This window comes from Podarcis tiliguerta (assembly GCF_965153285.1).
Source record: "Podarcis tiliguerta genome assembly, chromosome: 1".
NCBI classification, from domain to species: Eukaryota; Metazoa; Chordata; class Lepidosauria; order Squamata; family Lacertidae; genus Podarcis; species Podarcis tiliguerta.
In genome coordinates, this window is record NC_139534.1 from 119,939,394 (window position 1) to 119,957,961 (window position 18,568).

At 45.1% G+C, this 18,568-nt stretch overlaps 1 protein-coding gene across 2 annotated transcripts in view; it reads right to left on the reverse strand.

Annotated features, from left to right (window-relative positions):
- Positions 1-18,568, reverse strand: part of LOC310677028 (uncharacterized protein) — a gene marked incomplete at its 5' end in the record, with an annotated part of 49,223 nt that overhangs the window by 12,012 nt on the left and 18,643 nt on the right. Inside the window, 2 exons of one of the 2 annotated variants that reach the window (XM_083439322.1) lie at positions 4,190-4,758; positions 8,060-8,137. The exons of the other annotated variant lie outside the window; for it this stretch is intronic. Of the gene's footprint in view, positions 1-4,189; positions 4,759-8,059; positions 8,138-18,568 lie in introns of those variants that run through there. 2 annotated transcript variants of the gene reach the window in all.

Here is an 18,568-nt window from a genome sequence, read left to right on the forward strand (position 1 = left end):
TTGGATAGAAGTTGGTTGAATGGGAAACGCATCACAGAACAGTATGTGATGGCCTGGGATTCGGACTCGGAAGCTGAACCTGAGGGATCCCAGCCTGCACAGGAGTCCCCACCTCCAGAACCAGCTGAGCCGGGGCTGGGGCATGAGCCTGAAGGGTCCTCACCTGTGCTGGATCCTCAGGTGCAGGCATCAGCTGAGTCTGCTCTGGCTCCTGAGGTGATGGAGGACCCATTGCCTGCAGGTGCTCCACTCTCAGCCCTGTCAGAGGAAGCTGAGGTTGCCTCTGGGTCCGGTAACCCTCCAGCCTCTCCTGAGCTGCAGAGGCTCAGGGCAGAGAGGCGGAGGGAACTAAGTTCCCGCAGGAGGAGTGCTCACCTCCAGGCCAGGAGAGGCGAGTCACCAGAGGATCGGGGCCGCCCTATGCCTCGGGGCAGATAAAAGCCGGCCAGTCCCAGTCCCAAGTTGCGGGTGCAACGTTGTTGCTTGCTAGTTCCTGCCTGGACCCTGTCCTGCTTACCTGCCTGAGCTCCTGACCCGCCCTGGCTCCCTGCTTGCAAGCCTGTCCCTGACTTCAGCCAACTCCCTGCCCTGCACCCAGCTTCAGCTTCTACGGACTGCCTCCATGTTGCACCTTTGACCACGGACCGGACTTGGACCTCGCCTCTCGGGTAACCCACAGGACCAGCACACTGTATTTCTCAAGAAGCTACAGGACACATATTCTTGTTAGTAACCCCAGTCCCTGAGAGCCTCCAGGGGTTCGGCTTCCTTGGAATGAAGGTCAGTGGAGACTGGTGTCTTTAGGATATATGGTTTCATTTACTGTCATGGACTGGTTGGATGCAGAGGAATGGTGGGAGGAACCAACTGGGGAACCACCAAGGGGAGAAGGCTCAGAGCCAGGGGACTGGTGGTGGGACCACAATGAGTGGTCATGGGGAGAAGAGGAGGAAGGCAAGGGGAGAAGCCCAGAATCAGAGGTTGGGGAGGAGGGGGGCCAAAAGGCAGAGATGAGTCAGGCTGGTGAAGAAGCCATGGTGTCTCCCCATCCTGCTGTGACCAGCTCCTCTCCCCCTCGTTTCCCAGAACCAGAAAAGGTATGAAAAGTGTGGAGCAGAGACATACACGTTGATGGAGTCTCAGATTGTTTGGGAAGGACCTGGGAGAGGAGGGGACTTAGGTGACTCTGGGAAGGTGGTGACCTTAAGTCCCTACAACTGCCTCAAAGAGGCAATATCTACCAGGGTGTTGTGCTCACTAGGCCTGGTCTCCTGAGCAGACCCCGCTTCCTTAAATAAAGAGTGAATTTCACTGATGCTGTGTGGTTGATTGCTCTCCTGACGCCTTAGAGAATGAAAATATTTTTTAAAAAACTGCACATGTCCTCCTTAGATATTTTAAAACCTGAGAAAAACAAAGAAGTCAAAATGGCGGATGCTTTCTCCTCTGGACTGTTCTTTTTTTTAAAAAAAGACACACAGAGATGGAAACTGAAAACAGAAGAATGGTTCTTCTGGAATCTTCTGCCTGAACCAGCTGCTTCCCATTGCTATAGAGGAGAGATGAAGAGACTGTGCCCCACCAGGCATTGTGGCACTCCAACTCCCACCATCCCTGACCACGGACTACGCTGGCGGGGGCTGATAGGAGTTGAAGTCCAAGAATATCTGGAGGGCCACTCCATCTCTCCTTCACAATTTTGCTGGGCCTGCAGATCCCCTCAGAATAAGGCAAGGTCTTTAGCGTTGTTGCGTAGTATCTACATTTGGTGCTCTTTTATGCAATTTGTGTTTATTTTTTAACTCACTACCTCGCCGTTTTAATATGGTTTGGCATTTATCTTTGATGGTTGTTGTTTTTAAAGAAGAGAATGCAAATTGCCTTTGTTTGATAATGTTATTGATTGAATGCTCCCAAATGAATCTGCCTGTCTCCCAGCTCATTAAAGCTTGGGCTGAGTTCTTCTTCTTCTTTTTGCTATCGTATTTTCACTGTGGACTGGTTCGCCTGAACAGCTTTATTGAAAGGAGCACCGCTGTTGTGTAAGTGCACTGTGAATATCCCTTTTATCAGAGGTGGAGGAAGGCAGGGGCTGAAAATGTTAATAAAACATAACCTGATGCATTTAAAAGGACTTTACAAAAACAAGACTTGCTCAAATTACAGAGAATCGCATTTTCAAAGCCCCCTTTCATTGCATTTCATTCATTTATCCAACTTGCACCCTGTGTCCCTTAGATCAGCAATTTGGGATAAGGTTGCCACATTTTGGATCCAGCTTTGCCCAGTCTTACAAAAGAAAAAGAAAAACTTTTTAAGGTATTTGAGGCATTTTCATACTGCTTAATTATTCACATTTCTAAGGGGTGTACATAAAAACAACTGACAGAAAATATGAGACAGCAAAACAATAAAAAAGATATCATAAGGTCAAACTTATGAGTTTGACCTTATGATATCAAACTTATAAGGTCAAGCCAGTGTGGTGTAGTGGTTAAGAGCGGTAGTCTCGTAATCTGGGGAACCAGGTTCGCGTCTCCGCTCCTCCACACGCAGCTGCTGGGTGACCTTGGGCCAGTCACACTTCTCTGAAGTTTCTCAGCCCCACTCACCTCACAGAGTGTTTGTTGTGGGAGAGGAAGGGAAAGGAGATTGTTAGCCGCTTTGAGACTCCTGAAGGGGAGTGAAAGGCGGGATAACAAATCCAAACTCCTCCTCTTCCTCCTCCTCCTCCTCCTCCTCTTCTTCTTCTTCTTCTTCTTCTTCTTCTTCTTCTTCTTCCTTTAAATACCTGCTGGAACAAGAAAGTCACAGGCCATACATTTAAAGCACTATGATACCAAGTTAAACGATCATGGGTTCTCCCAAAGAGAACTGGGCAGGAGCTGTAGAGTTGTTAGGAGACCCCTGTTCCCCTCACAGACCTGCAATTCTGTGTGAAGAGAGATTGAATGTTAAACCACTCTGGGAACCCTAAATCTTCCCCCTCAGCAGTCTGGATTCTGGATGCGCAGCACAAAAGTTTCCCCAGGCATTAAACACAGACCCCTAATGCCTGTACTGTCCAGGTGAAAAACTGGTGGCTGCTCTGCAGTTTGGGGAAGGAGCTGAAAGATGTACACATGCCGTAATGAGCCCAGAAAGTAGGCTGGGACCAGAGTTAAAGTGAATTAATTGCTGGTTCCTTTGATCTAACGGAGATGCATGAATCTGAGATGTATGCACTTTGATCTAACTGAGATGTATGAACTTACACACGACTGCATTCATCACTCCAGCAGCCTTATTCCCAAGCCTGCGTCCTTTGCCAGAGGTTTAGAGTTTTGTTGTTCCTGTGGAATGATAGGCTTCAATCTGATCCTGAATGTCGCTTTTGGCTCTGACCCTGGCTGTGTACACAACATCCATTTAAAGGAACTCTGAAGCACATGACTTGCAGCAAAGGATCCTGGGAACTGTTCCTCAGTCATTTTTACTGTGTTCGAATTATGTTACTTGTGAGAATTATTGCAATCGTTTTGCTTATTATGTGTTTATCTTTTTACAGTACCATTTTTGGGGGGTAAACTGCCCTATGACCATCCCCCCCAAAGGGCAGTACAGAACTCTCTAATGGTATGTAACTGTGTGGTATAAGATAATCAACAGATAAAGTACAGCGAGACTAATTGGAAGTCATTTTTAATTTCTTGTCTTGCAAGTTTTACAATCGTTCACATCATTGATGTTACAAGAATTGTGTTGTTTCATGTATTGCTATTGTCTGTTTGTCAATTTATAGTTTGTTTATTTGATTGCTTGTTTGTTTGTTTGTTTGTTTGCTTTCCTGGCATAAATGTATCTATTTTAAAACAATATATAGTGGTACCTCAGGTTAATTACTTAATTCATTCTAGAGGTCCTTTCTTAACCTGAAACTGTTCTTAACCTGAAGCACCACTTTAGCTAATGGGGCCTCCTGCTGCTGCTGCGCCGCTGGAGCATGATTTCTGTTCTCATCCTGAAGCAAAGTTCTTAACCTGAAGCACTCTTTCTGGGTTAGCGGAGTCTGTAACCTGAAGCGTATGTAACCCAAGGTACCACTGTATATGTATATATATATCAATAAATATATATATATCAATGTGTGTGTGTGTGTGTGTGTGTGTGTGTGTATATATATATATATATATATATATGAACTCTCTAATGGATAAATATATCAATATATTTATTGGGAAGGTTTCCTGCAAATATGTGTATATGAGGCAAAATGGCACACAAAAATGGGCATACCTGGAGAAATGTTCACAATAAAAAACCCCCACTGTTTTCTAACACCCTTGGTCACCATACACCTAACTGAGGAGTCCGGGCTGTTACCCTCTTCTGAATCCCTTGGTCACATTATGCCAAACAAGCACATCTATTTTTTCCCATCAAACAGTGGAGGCCATGGATATTTGTTTATTTTTAAGCAGACTCCGAGGCACCCGGGCGCTGTGGCTTGTGGTTTCTATACATCTCATAAACACACACACGTCCTTGTGTGTGCGTGTTCTTGAAATCATGTCAGCCTCCACCATTGAAAACAATGCCTATAAAATCAAGAATAAATGCTGACCAATAATTTTTTTTTTAAAAAAAAGAGCAGTGAAATTCAGCAACAATTTGAAGGACCCGTTTTGAGAGCAGTCCTCCTGAAGTGTCTGGGTGATTGTAGATGATGTGTCGTACCAAGATAAATTCCGCTCCCTTAGTATAGTGGATATGCCTTTCCTGAAATAGATGTAAATCATTATTTTTGGACTGCCCAGTCTGGTGCCACTTATCCAATTAATTTCATCTTTTGGCCAGGCCAGCTTCCTATTCATGGAACAGTGTATAAATATTACACTTGGAATAAAATGGGGGCACATGACTGCACTGCAGCTGAGAGTGACATATCTGAAGCTGTCAGGGTGTTGGCTCCCACCTTTGCAATGCTGTTTTAATTCTGTGCAAGACAATTTAGCCAGAAAATGCCCTGGGTGATTTGATCATTCAAATATTTATTGCTTTTAATGCAAAGGTGATTCTGCAGCTTTTAAAGGCACCTAAAAGCTTCCAGTTGTCTTTAGCTGCCTCTAGGTATTTTGTTTGCTTGTTTAACTTTCAGTACAATTTCAACCATCGTTTTATTTCTCTGCCGTCTTTCCACAAAAAAAGAATTTTGCTGAAGGCTCCTTGCAACGAAGGATAAAGGAATATATCTTGATACCAACCATCGCAAGAGCTCCTGCATGGTAACGAAATGAAACCACGTATGGTGGTACCTCGGTTTTCGGACTGTACTGAGTTGAATAGGATCAAAAGGGCAGCAGTCTGATTGGTCCTAGAACAATAGGATCCAAAATGCAGCAGTCTGATTGGTCCTAGAACAATGCAGCAGAACGATTGGTTCGCAGGAGCCACCCAATCCAGCTCCAGGTGGAAGTGAATCCGCAACCTGATTGGCCCACGGGAGAATCCCGGAATTAGCCAATCACGTGCAGCCCATTGTGTAAATAATGTATATAAAGCAGATATTTTGGGGGAACTTTCATTCCCCACTACTATGAGCTGAATAAAGAGCATGAAATCCACACTCGACTCCGAGTATATTTCACGGACGTAATCCGTTCCGGAAGACCGTTCGAGTTCCGAAACGTTCGAAAACTGAAAACAGAAAACTCAGTACAGAAAACTCAATACGGAAGCTGCGTGGTGTGTTCGACTTCTGAGGTGTGTTCAAAAACTGAAGCATTTATTTCTGGGTTTAACGGCATTCGAAAACCAAAATGTTCGACAACGGAGACGTTTGAAAACCGAGGTACCAGTGTACCAGTAGCAAATACATATAGCGACATGTAAGAAACCCCCCCCCCAATATTTCAGTACTGTAAATATAACAACATTAAACAACATGGCACTTCCTGGCAATAGCGAAAAAATAACAAGGGAGTTGGACAGTTTCATCTTAGTCCCAGCAACATCCCTCCAGCCATGCTGTTAGTATTCCCTCTCCTGCCACAGTTTCAAGGCTTCTGACAACACTCCTTGTGATGTCGCTGTTTAATGCAACCCTTCCCATTTTCCACTTTCAGTGAATACGTTTTCTTGTAAGCAGCTTTATTGTTTGGCTTTAAACTGCTACCTTGGGTTACAAACACCTCAGGTTACAAACACTTTGGGTTCATAGCTATCAACTTACAGATTTGAAAATAAGGGACCAGCAGCCTCAAAAATAAGGGATCAGCAGCCAAAATAAGGGCTTTTGGCTTAGCTTATCCAGAAATCCGCCACTGATGGAGCCATGCTGCTTTTGCTGCCACTGACTGTGTTTTGCAGGGGGTTGGACTAGATGATCCTAAGGGTCTAAAACTCCGACCAAAGAAGAGGGGCAGACAAAACTGATGAACGACGTCAAGATGGCAAAGCTTACAGGCAGAATTAGAAACCAGGAAGAGGACCTCTTTAATAAAGAATGGGGAAAGTTTATACAGTGGTGCCCTGCAAGACGAATGCCTCGCAAGACGGAAAACCCGCTAGACGAAAGGGTTTTCCGTTTTGGAGGTGCTTCGCAAAACGAATTTCCTATGGGCTTGCTTCGCAAGATGAAAATGTCTGGCAAGTACCTGCGATTTTTCCCCCCGCTCCCCACCTCCTTTTTCTAAGGCACTAAGCTGCTAATAGCCTTTTAGCAGCTAATCCGCTAATCCCTTAAGCCTTTAATAGCCGCTAATAGCCGCTAAACCGCTAATAGCGCTAATCCGCTAATAGGGTTGCTTCGCAAGACGAAAAAACCGCTAGACGAAGAGACTCGCAGAACGGAGTCTTTTCGTTTTGCGAGGCACCACTGTAATTTATTTGAAAAGCTATTGTAAAGAGTTACATATATTGGTAGGATTGACAGAAAACTTGTAGTAAAAAATTGAACTATGGATGGACAAATTATAAAAATAGGGTTATGAAAGGGATGCAGAGGGGGAAATCACTACATTAAGATGCTGCACTGGTTGGCGGGGATGCCCGTTGCCACCCGTCTCCTCACGATGCGCCCCTGAGGGGGAAAAGGGAGAGATGGAGACGCGGCAGCTCGTGCGTGCGCTCTCTCTTGAGGCGGAGGACCTTGAGCCGCTGCTTCCCTCCCGAGCCGGGCAAGCATGAAACCTGTGAAATTTAAGGGACATCATCAATCCGGGACAGCAGCGGAAAACGGTGCTGGGATAAGGGAGTTTCCCGCCAAATAAGGGATGGTTGACAGCTATGTTTGGGTTACAGACTCCGCTAACCCAGAAGTAGTACCTCGGGTTAAAAACTACCTCAGGATGAGAACAGAAATCGCGCACCGGTGGCACGGCGGCAGTGGGAGGGCCCCATTAGCTAAAATGGTAGCTCAGATTAAGTTTCAGGTTAAGAACGGACCTCCGGAACGAATTAAGTTCGTAACCAGAGGTACCACTGTGTTATTTATTTCATTTACGAATCCCGCCCTGTGAGACAACTCAAAGCAATTTGCAATACAGCAATTTACAATACACACACACAAACACACACGTACATGCGCACCACATGCCCCTCATTTGTCGCGGGACATCCAACTTTTCTGTGTAAGAGCATGGCACCCAAAAACATGTAGTTTTGAGCACCACAATCTCACATGATCTCACACCGTAAACTCACCCCAAAAGATGCACTTTTTGTGGGGCAGCGATCTCTCGTGGCGCCCCAAAACGTGTGTTTTTGGGCACTGTGAGAGCACTGTGCTTTGGGGGGGCCACAACTCCACCCACATCATGTGACTCACATGGGAGTGTGCCCTAGAAAATGAGTGTCCAGGTTTTTCGCCTTGACGTGGTGGAGTGTATGTTATTCTTATTATAATTATAATAATTATTTATACCCTTGCCCTGTTCTCTGACATCAAATCAAGGCAGCTTACATATATAATAGGAAAAGCTAAAAGCGTTTGGGAGGGAAGCAATGATTAAAAAGAAATTAAACAGTATAGAATTAAGAGAATATATATAATATCTATTAGAAACATAAAGATACTTACAGTAAAAACAGCAGGGCACCAGCCCTTTCATTAAAAGCGGTCAGCGCCCAACAGCCTGTTTCAATAAGAGGCATTAACCTACGAATGGAAGGAGAAACATGAACACATGTATGACAAATCAATTCAAATCCAATACAGATATAAGTCGCTGTACAGCTCAGCTAGAGCCGATCTAAAGAGAGGTATCCGTGTAGCAAAGGAGGCATATAGACAGCGGCTGGAGAATCATCTACAAAGTAACAACACCAGGCAGGTGTGGCAAGGTGTACAAGAATTAACAGGGTATAAATCCAAGGACTCCCTGGCAGACGAGGGAGGGGCATCCCTCGCTGAGGATTTGAATGCCTTTTTTGCCCGTTTTGAAGTAACATCTGCAGCAACACCTGCTGAGGCTTTACCAACACCACCACCACTCCCTGTGAAGGCTTTGCCATCATCACCACCATTACCATCATCAGTACAAAGGAATGTAGTAGTCTCTGTGGAAAAAGAAGAGATGAGGAAGGTGTTGAAGGGAATCAACCCAAGGAAGGCCACAGGGCCAGATGGGGTAGCTGGAAGGGTATTGAGAGACTGTGCAGATCAACTGGCAGGAGTTTTCACTAGGATTTTAAATCAATCCCTAGCCCAGGGTATTGTTCCATCCTGCCTAAAGTCCTCTATTATCGTTCCAATAGCAAAAAAACCTAACCCGGAAGATCTGAACGATTTTCGTCCAGTAGCACTCACACCTATAATCATGAAGTGCTTTGAAAAGCTGGTACGAAATTATGTCATTGCCTGCCTACCAGAGGGACTGGACACATTCCAATTTGCTTATAAAACAAAAAGATCGACAGAGGACGCTGTGGCGATTGCCCTCCATGCTGTCCTTGCACATTTGGAGCAGCGGGGGGGTTATGCCAGACTGCTTTTTTTAGATTTTAGCTCGGCATTTAATACCATTCTACCACAACGTCTGATGTCTAAACTGGAAGATCTGGGGCTTCCGTTATCACTTTGTGGGTGGATATTGGACTTTTTGTCAGACCGCCCCCAGAGGGTTCGGTTGGGCCCTTATACCTCTAATATGCTTAAGACTAACATAGGAACACCACAGGGATGCGTACTCAGTCCGCTCCTTTATATTCTTTACACGTACGATTGTGTCGCTACTCACCCTAGTAATAGGGTTGTCAAATTTGCAGATGACACAACCGTGATTGGGCTCATCTCTGAAAGGGAGGGTGAAATGGATTATAGAGATGAGGTGGAGCGGCTGACAGAGTGGTGCAGAGCTAACAACTTGCTCATAAATACAAGGAAGACAAAGGAACTTGTGGTGGACTTTAGGAGACAGAAGAGCAATGTCCAGCCACTTTTGATTGATGGGATCTGTGTGGAGAGGGTAACAACGTTCAGATTTTTGGGCATTGAGTTACAAGAGGATCTGTCCTGGAGTGTCAACACAAGGGGGCTTGTGAAGAAGGCGCAGCAGAGACTGTATTTTTTGAGAATACTAAGGAAAAACCATCTTCCGCAGAAACTGCTGCTTGCCTTCTATCACTGTGCCATTGAGAGCGTGCTTACTTATGGCTTATGTGTGTGGTACGGAAGCTGTACTACCCAGGACAGGATGGGGTTGCACAGGGTTGTGAAGGCAGCAGAGAGCATTGTTGGCTGCCCACTCTCCACCTTAGAGCGGATTTACGCCACAAGGTGCCATAGGAAGGCACTGGACATAGTAAAAGATCCATCGCATCCTGGTCACTGTCTCTTCGAGCTCTTGCCGTCTGGACGGAGATACAGGACGATGAAGACAAGAACAAGCCGTCTTAAGAACAGCTTCTTCTCCAGAGCGATCTCGGCCCTGAATGGGAAGCCCGGACTTTGAAAGTCATCAAATCTCCTTTGCTGTATTTTACTATATTTTTTTAATTGGTGTTTTATGTATTTTACTATATTTCTTTTAATTAGTGTTTTTATGGAGCAGCCAAGTAATTTCGTTGTCCCCGAAGGGGGCAATGACAATAAAGATATTATTATTATTATTATTATTATTATTATTATTATTATTATATCAGCTGGGATAAAAGTCTCCACTTAGAAACCTTGTTGAAAGAAGAATGTTTTCATCAGGTGCGAAAAGGCCAATAGAGAATATATACCTGCATGATATATAACAGGAGTTACAAAGTGCAGTAATAATACAGTGGTACCTCGGGTTACATACGCTTCAGGTTACATACACTTCAGGTTACAGATGCTTCAGGTTACAGACTCCGCTAACCCAGAAATAGTAGTTCGGGTTAAGAACTTTGCTTCAGGATGAGAACAGAAATCGTGCTCCGGCGGCGCAGCAGCAGCAGGAGGCCCCATTAGCTAAAGTGGTGCTTCAGGTTAAGAACAGTTTCAGGTTAAGAACGGACCTCCGGAACGAATTTAGTATGTAACCAGAGGTACCACTGTAATAATATTTACACCCCGCCTGCTATGTACTGAAGTTCTCACCCTGGGCCAGCAGGGGGATACTGTAGATAGTTATGCAAATAAGGGATCGAAACTGACGTTCAGTGATTGGATAGTTTTAGAAAATTGTTACATTTACATTGTAGTGGAGCTCTATATAAGCAGGCTGACTGAACCCTTCAGTTCAGTTCTGTTCTGGCCTGTGAATAAACAAGAGCTGTTTGAAGAATCGCTGTGTCGTCTGATATGTTCACCCACAACTTAACACCGCCCATCTGGCTGGGTTTCCTCAGCCACTCTGGGCGGCTTCCAGCAGAATATAAAAACAGAATAAAACATCAAATATTAAAAACAGGGCTGTCTTCAGATGTCTTCTAAAAGTCAGATAGCTGTTTATTTCCTTGACATCTGATTGGAGGGCGTTCCACAGGGTGGGTGTCACTACTGAGATGGCCCTCTGCCTGGTACCCTGTAACCTCACTTCTCGCAGGGAGGGAACTGCCAGAAGGCCTTGGAGCTGGACCTCAGCATCCGGGCTGAATGATGGGGGTAGATGTGCTCCTTCAGGCATACTGGGCGGAGGCCATTTAGGGCTTTAAAGGTCAGCACCAACACTTTGAACTTGTGCTCGGAAACGTACTGGGACCCAGTGAAGATCCTTTAGGACCGATGTGGCCATTCCCAGTCCACTGCCACACTATAGGCTTTATTCTGACATCATGTGGAATGGCCCTCCCAATAGTATGTATGTATGTATGTATGTATGTATGTATGTATGTATGTCAAGAAGATCAAACCTCTCCATTCTTCAGGAAATCAGCCCTGAGTGCTCACTGGAAGGACAGATCCTGAAGCTGAGGCTCCAAGACTTTGGCCACCTTATGAGAAGAGAAGACTCCCTGGAAAAGACCCTGATGTTGGGAAAGATGGAGGGCACAAGGAGAAGGGGACGACAGAGTACGAGATGGTTGGACAGTGTTCTCGAAGCTACCAGCATGAGTTTGACCAAACTGCGGGAGGCAGTGGAAGACAGGAGTGCCTGGCGTGCTCTGGTCCATGAGGTCACGAAGAGTCGGACACGACTAAATGACTAAACAACAACAACAAATGTATGTATGTATGTAATAAAAAATTATACACCCCTTGATTGTAAAAGAAAGAAAGAAAGAAAAAATATCCCTTCAAAGCCGTTTACAAAAGGTAAAACATTAAAACTGAGAGAGAGAAAATCACAACCCTACTTTAAAACATACAAAAGTTAAAATACTAAAACAGATTAAAATCTTTCCCACTTCTGGGTAGCATCTGGGTAGGCTTGTCTACACAGGTGCTAAAAAGAGGACTGTGTAGGCACCTGCTTGATCTCAACAGGCAGGGAGTTCCAACTAAATGACTGCATTCTTACAAATGCTGAGCGGGTATTATGGGGCACTAATTGCATTAATGCCAATTCTGCCAATCGAATTGTGGGGTAAAGGCGATTTTGTAGGAGCACCAGCTGCAGTTTCTTGGGTACCCTTAAGTCCATGGCAGCAATTCAACCTGGAGGTTGCCAGAGGATGGGTGAGGGTGGTCCGGCTCCCCCACTCCAGAAACAGCCGTAGCTGCCAAACCAGCTGAAGCTGGTAAAAGGCACTCCAAAACCCCTGAGGTCACCTGGGCTAAAGCAACAGAGGTGGATTCCAGGATCCACTCCCAGACTCTGAAGGGGCTCTTTCAAGGGGAGCATCCCCCGCCTAAGCCAAGCACTTGATCAGTTATCTGACCAATAAAACACACTTCTCCAGTCAAAGCTTTGAATGTTTCCTGTTTCATCTATTTTATTAATTAAGAATAAAGAGTATCAATCTATTGCACGAGTTCTCCAGTGATTTCTTTATTTTGCAACCTCTCTGGAGGTTCACTAAGCAGCTCCCTGCTCATAGAACGGTGTATTAATGCTAAGAATAAAACTCAGAGTACCTCCCTGGGCTGCAGCTTAACGTAACACATCTTAAGCTGGCAGGGTGTTGTTTACCATCTTTGCGGTTGCTAATCATCTCCTTCCTCGCACACTGCAATGCACGCTCGCTTATTTATTTATTATAATTTTGCAGAGTCTGGTGTGTCAAAGAACTTTCTCCCTTTTACCCTACATGATTAACATTATACAGTGGTACCTCGGGTTGCATACGCTTCAGGTTACAGACTCCGCTAACCGAGAAATAGTGCTTCAGGTTAAGAACTTTGCTTCAGGATAAGAACAGAAATTGTGCTCTGGCAGAGTGGCAGCAGCAGGAGGCCCCATTAGCTAAAGTGGTGCTTCAGGTTAAGAACAGTTTCAGGTTAAGTACGGACCTCCGGAACGAATTAAGTACTTAACCCGAGGTACCACTGTATGTGTGTGTGTGTGTGTGTGTGTGTGTATATATACACACACACACACACAAAACCACTAATACCATCAAATCATGCTTGAATCGCCACAGAATACAAGAGGGTAGGCCCTGACCCAAAGAGCTTGTTGCAGTTGTTCCAGTTACGTATGTATCCTTAAGAATGGACCTAGCCTTAGTTGCAGTCCCCAGCTGCTGCTGGACTACAACTCCCATCATACCCTGAGCATTGGCCATGATGGTTGGGGTTGATGGAAGCTGGAGTCCCGCAATAGCTGGAGGGCCACAGCTTCCTTAGCCCTGGTCTAGGCAGTGAAGTACACTGGTAACCTAGCCTGCCCTCAGCCATCCAGTGGGCCTTTGTGGACAGAAAGGATTGTGAGGGCTTCCAGTTTCCTGAGGCAAAACCTCTACCTGAGCTTTTGGTGTGATCTTGTGTGTATTCTGGGTTTGTCCTTTGGTTCCGACATCTGACCTTGGTCCGGATTGCTTCCTGGCCATGATTCCTGTTTTACCCTCCTCTCCAATGCCTGTTTGGTTTCTTTGGTCTGACTGAAGATTCCTGGCTTATTTTAGACCGCTGCCTTTGGCTCAGCCTTGACAATGACCCTTCCTGAGGAGTAGATGTGCCTGGTCCATTCCCAAATTGCTTTTTGTTGTTGTTACTGTCCAGCCACCAACAACCATACAGTTGAAGCCCTAGTGCAGGGTAGCCAATGTTATAGACTATAGTTCCAATCATCCTTGTCCATTGGCAGGCTGACCGGTGCTGATGGGGGTTGTAGTCCAAAATATCTGAAAGTCACCAGGTTGGCTACTCCTACCTGTCGCAGGAACCCCCCCCCCCCCAATTATTCAGTTTGTACAAACTTCACACACACTCACACTCACACACTACATACGCTACACTTGTGTTATAAATTCATAGAAAATCAACCATACATCAGATTTGCACTGTTCCACTTTTATTTTACTCCATGAAGGAAGGACTACAAAATGGGGAAGGTTTGATACAGGCCAGCCATAATCCCTTGAGCATACCAGCACATACACAGGAGCCCTGCCCAGTTGCTATGCCAACCCTGATGCTCCTAGACAGAAGACAATCAAGATCACAAAGAACTTCCATATGGGAGTGGATTCAGCATGGACTGGAACAAAGGACAATGATCAGCTCTTCCCTCTGGGGGCAGGAAACTGCAAACTCCCCTCTGTCACCTGGAAAGTACTCATGGGGAGGGGGAAAGGAGGAACCAGCCAGGTGACAGGACACTCAGGTTGCCACCACAACTCCTCCCTCAACCCCTCTTTTCTGTGATGTAGGTGTGATGTATCTGAGGGGTGGTCTTGGGTTACACCCCTTCTGTGATGTATGTATGATGTTTCTGGGGTTGGTCTTGATCTACAGGGTGGCAATTTCAAAAGTCTTTATAAGGCCTTGCACACCATTTTTCTGGGTCCTTCCTCTCTCCTGCAAGTGAGGGGAGCACCCTGTTGCAACAGATCAATAAAGGCCAAGCCTACAGGCTGCTGTTTTGCTCCAAGTTATCCTGGTTGGTGTCTTTGTTTTTGTCCAAGGGAGCCCTTGGATTTTTTCATTAACATACCCTAATGAATCATTGGTACAGAGAGTTACCTCAGATGGCTGGCATGATGACTTCAGGGGACCCCTTTCTGGAGGCAATGATCCTTCTTGATATCCCAGAAAACCAGACAAAGCAGGGACAAGAACTTAAGCTATAATCTAACTGAATACCAAGTGTCCTGTAAAAACTGGGACGTCCTGTTTTTTCTCATGAGAGAGCAGTGGGTGCTGTGATTTCACATGAATTTATGCAGTGATTTCCTCCCCCAAAAGCACTTTTTTGGGGGGGCCCTGTGATCTCATGTGGCACCCCAAAATGCATGCTTTAGGGTGCTGTATCTGAAAAAGTACTTTTTCCAGGGGGAAATTATGGTCCCAAATTGCACAAGATCACAGCATCCAAAATGGCCGCCATTCTCTCACAAGAACAAACGGGAAGATGGCATCCTGGAAGATTGTGTCCTGAATTTTGCCATCAAGGTGTTTGGTAGATATGGTGAGAGCCCATTTGAAGGCCTGCTCTGTGACAGGAATGGCATCAAACGCAACCTATTTTTCCGTCATTGCATTTGTGAAACCCTGCCTAGCAGAGCAGTAAATGGCCTAGTGCAGCCTCCTGTCAGAGGGAAAATTGGGATATAAATAAATAGAATAACAATAAAATAACAACAACAACTTAAATTATGATCAAATCTAATCCTCAGTGGCTGGCTGTGGCATGTTTGTGAGGTGCTTTGTGGAGAAAATCAATCACTTCTCTTTAGATGTAATCATCACTTTAATTCAGGGCTGGGGAACCTTTAGCCCTCCAGGACTCTAGCCAAATGATCATATATGATGGGAATTGTAGTCCAAAGGTTCCCCAGTGTTGCATTATATTGTATTTTAATGTTGTGAACTGCCCTGAGATCTGCGGATGAAGGGCGGTATACAACAACAACAACAACCACCACAACAAAATTAAGTGTGATTCTACAGAGGAGGTACCTAATGTCTTTCCTAGCTGTATTTGCATAGATGAATTCCTGCTGTAAATACATGTTGATCTTTTAAAAACATTTCATGGCTGAGTTACTCTCACTTTATGAATGCTAATATAGTAGGCTTGTCATATTTCAAAAAGTGAAAATCTGGACATAAAAGTTGTTGACCCTTTTTTTGTGCCAAAGTTGTTGAGGGGTTTTTTGGTGGGGAGTGGGGTGTTGTGTGTGTTTTTAGCACAAAGTAATGAGCTTTTATGGCTAAATTGCAAAAAAGAAGTAGTTTTCCTGCTATTTTTAAGGAAAATAGCAAAAAACGATTTCAGCCCAGACACTGCCTCCGACTGCAGTATTCCGTCTATGTCCGGGAAGTTCCTGACATATAGCAACCCTATAATTTAGCATAACCCTAACCATCCTCCATGTCAAACCATCTCTCACAAGTTAAGTAAAGAGAGCACACAATATTTATACCCTATTTCATTTTTATACCCAAATAAAATTGCACTGAGCAAACAGATGAATTAGTTCGGGATTTCCCTTATGCATGCCTTTTAATATTCTTTCCCTTTGCATTTGTTTAATGTCATTTGCGTTTGCAACATCTTGCAGTTAATTTGCAATCCCGCCCCACCCACCCCTTTCTGACCTCTGTGAGCGTAAACGCTTTTTTGGATTTGCCAAGTCAATGTGAGACTAGGATTGAGCCAGTGTGTTTCACTAGTTAAGTCTCCAAGATTATGGCCAGAAGTCCATCGAGGTTCCTCAACAGGCCACAGGAACACAGGAACGGGAGTAATTGAGCATTAATGACATTTATAGGGTCTCGTACTTCACAAAGGACAACCCACCATTTGAAAAAGTCCTTTATTTGAAGGCCTGCCCACTCCAAGTCCTTTATTTAAAGATAAAGGACTTGAAGAAGGAAGAACAGGGGCCCTGAAGTTGCCCATCAACCATTAGCACCCGGGCAGTGGAATGGGGAGACATGCAGATCACCAGATCAGGGCTATCTCACATAAGAAAAGCCCTGCAGGATCAGGCCAATGGCCTGTCCAGGCCAGCAACCTGTTTTGACAGTGGCCAACCAGATGTCTGTGGGAAGCTCACAAACAGGCCCTGATTGAGACATATTCCATTTCTGTTTCAATTACAGTCATCATTTCTAAAATTGTATCTATGCATTGTAACATGCAAATGTTATGCAAATCTGTGTCCTCTTTTGCCCTCCTGCTTTTAAATGACACATTTCCTCTTTTTATGGCATTGGGTAACTGAGCGCCCTAGACATTTCCAAGGTAAAGGGTAGTTTCAAGGCAGTCCGGACAATTTCCTAGATTCACTAGATTCAATTTCCTAGATTCACTCTCAGCTTGTTCATGCATGTGCAAGTTTTGCTCAGTCTCTTATCATTCCACTATAGCTGCCTACACATCATGCGTTTGAAGCACTTGTGTTGTAGAATCCTTGGAATGGTGGTTTGTTAAGGGTTCTGGGAACTGTAGTTTTGTGAGGGGTAAACTACAGTTCCCATGATTCTTTGGGGGAAGTAATGCACTTTAAATGTAGGGTGTATATGCAACCTTAATGAGTCTTGGTCAGACGTGAAAGCTTTAACCATGGAGTCACATACCCTCCAACATTTCTCCGATGAAAATAGGGACATCCCATTCCAAAATGATAATTTTACTGTTTATACCCCACACATCTTACTGGGTTGGCCCAGCCAATCTGGGCAGCTTTCAACATATATAGAAACATAATAAAACATGAAACATTTTTGTAAAACTTCCCTATACAGGATTGCCTTCAATCCTCTGGGGGAGGGGTGTGTGTGTGTGTGTGTGTGTGTGTGTGTGTGTGTGTGTCGGATAACTCCATACCCTCCAACATTTCTCCAATGAAAATAGGGACATCCTAAGGAAACGTGGGGCATTCTGGGATCAAATCAGAAACTGGGACGGCCTCTGTAAATCGGGGACATCCGTGGAAAATAGGGACACTTGGAGGGTCTGGAATCAGGTGAGGTGAAAGTTCTATTTGCAGTAAAAAATTGGAGCATCCTTCACACATGCAAATCACCACTCACAATCAGCCTGATAAAAATGCATGTGAAATCTGCCCTGATGTGGCTCACAAGAACTTACTGTTGTCAACAGGGCCAGCCCATCCATCAGGCTTGGTGAGGCAGTTGCCTCAGGCGGCAGCTGGGAAGAACAGGAGTGTGCTTGTTATGTACTGAGTTGAATAGGATCCAAAAGGCAGCAGTCTGATTGGTCCTAGAACAATAGGATTCAGAATGCAGCAGTCTGATTGGTCCACAGGAGACACCCAATCCAGCTCCAGGTGGAAGGCAATCCGCAACCTGATTGGCCTACAGGAGAATCCCGGAGTTAGCCAATCACGTGGGGCCCATTGTGTAAATAATGTATATAAGGCAGACATTCTGGGGGAACTTCCATTCCTCCTCACCACTATGAGCTGAATAAAGAGCATGAAATCCACTCTCAACTCCGAGTATATTTCAGTGCTGCTTGCCTCATCCTCCGCTGCCGCCACCTCTGTCCCCCACCCCGCCCCTGCCTGCTCCTCTCTGTCCTGGGCTGCCTGTAGGTGGTGGAGAAGGAGAAGGAGGCAGTGGGATGGCATCTTCTGTTTTGCCTCATGCGGCAAAATGTCTTGGGCCAGTCGTGGTTGTCGGCTTCTGCCTCTGGCCGTTGAACGAGGGTTTAATAAACCAACACTGTGTGTTTCTGAGAGCAAGACTTTTTACGCAGGGTTTGCTGCTTACATAATTGCATGTAATTACTTCTCACCTAGAAATGCTAGCTGACGCTTGAGTTCAAATTCAAAAGGCTATCGAGTGTTCATATGGCTGTGGGGGGAAGGGGAGCTATGCTTTGAGCACTGTGCAGCGCTGCTTCAATAGGCCTTGCATATTACAAGACTGGGTGCATTAAGGCTGCCACCCAAAACACACTTACTAGGGAGTAAACCCCACCGAACAGGGTGGACTTACTTCAGAGTATGTATGCGTATTCTGTGCAGACTTATTTGGTAAGCAGCTACATCGAACGCAGTGGAACATTACCTCCATGTAACCAAGACTAGGATTGGGCTG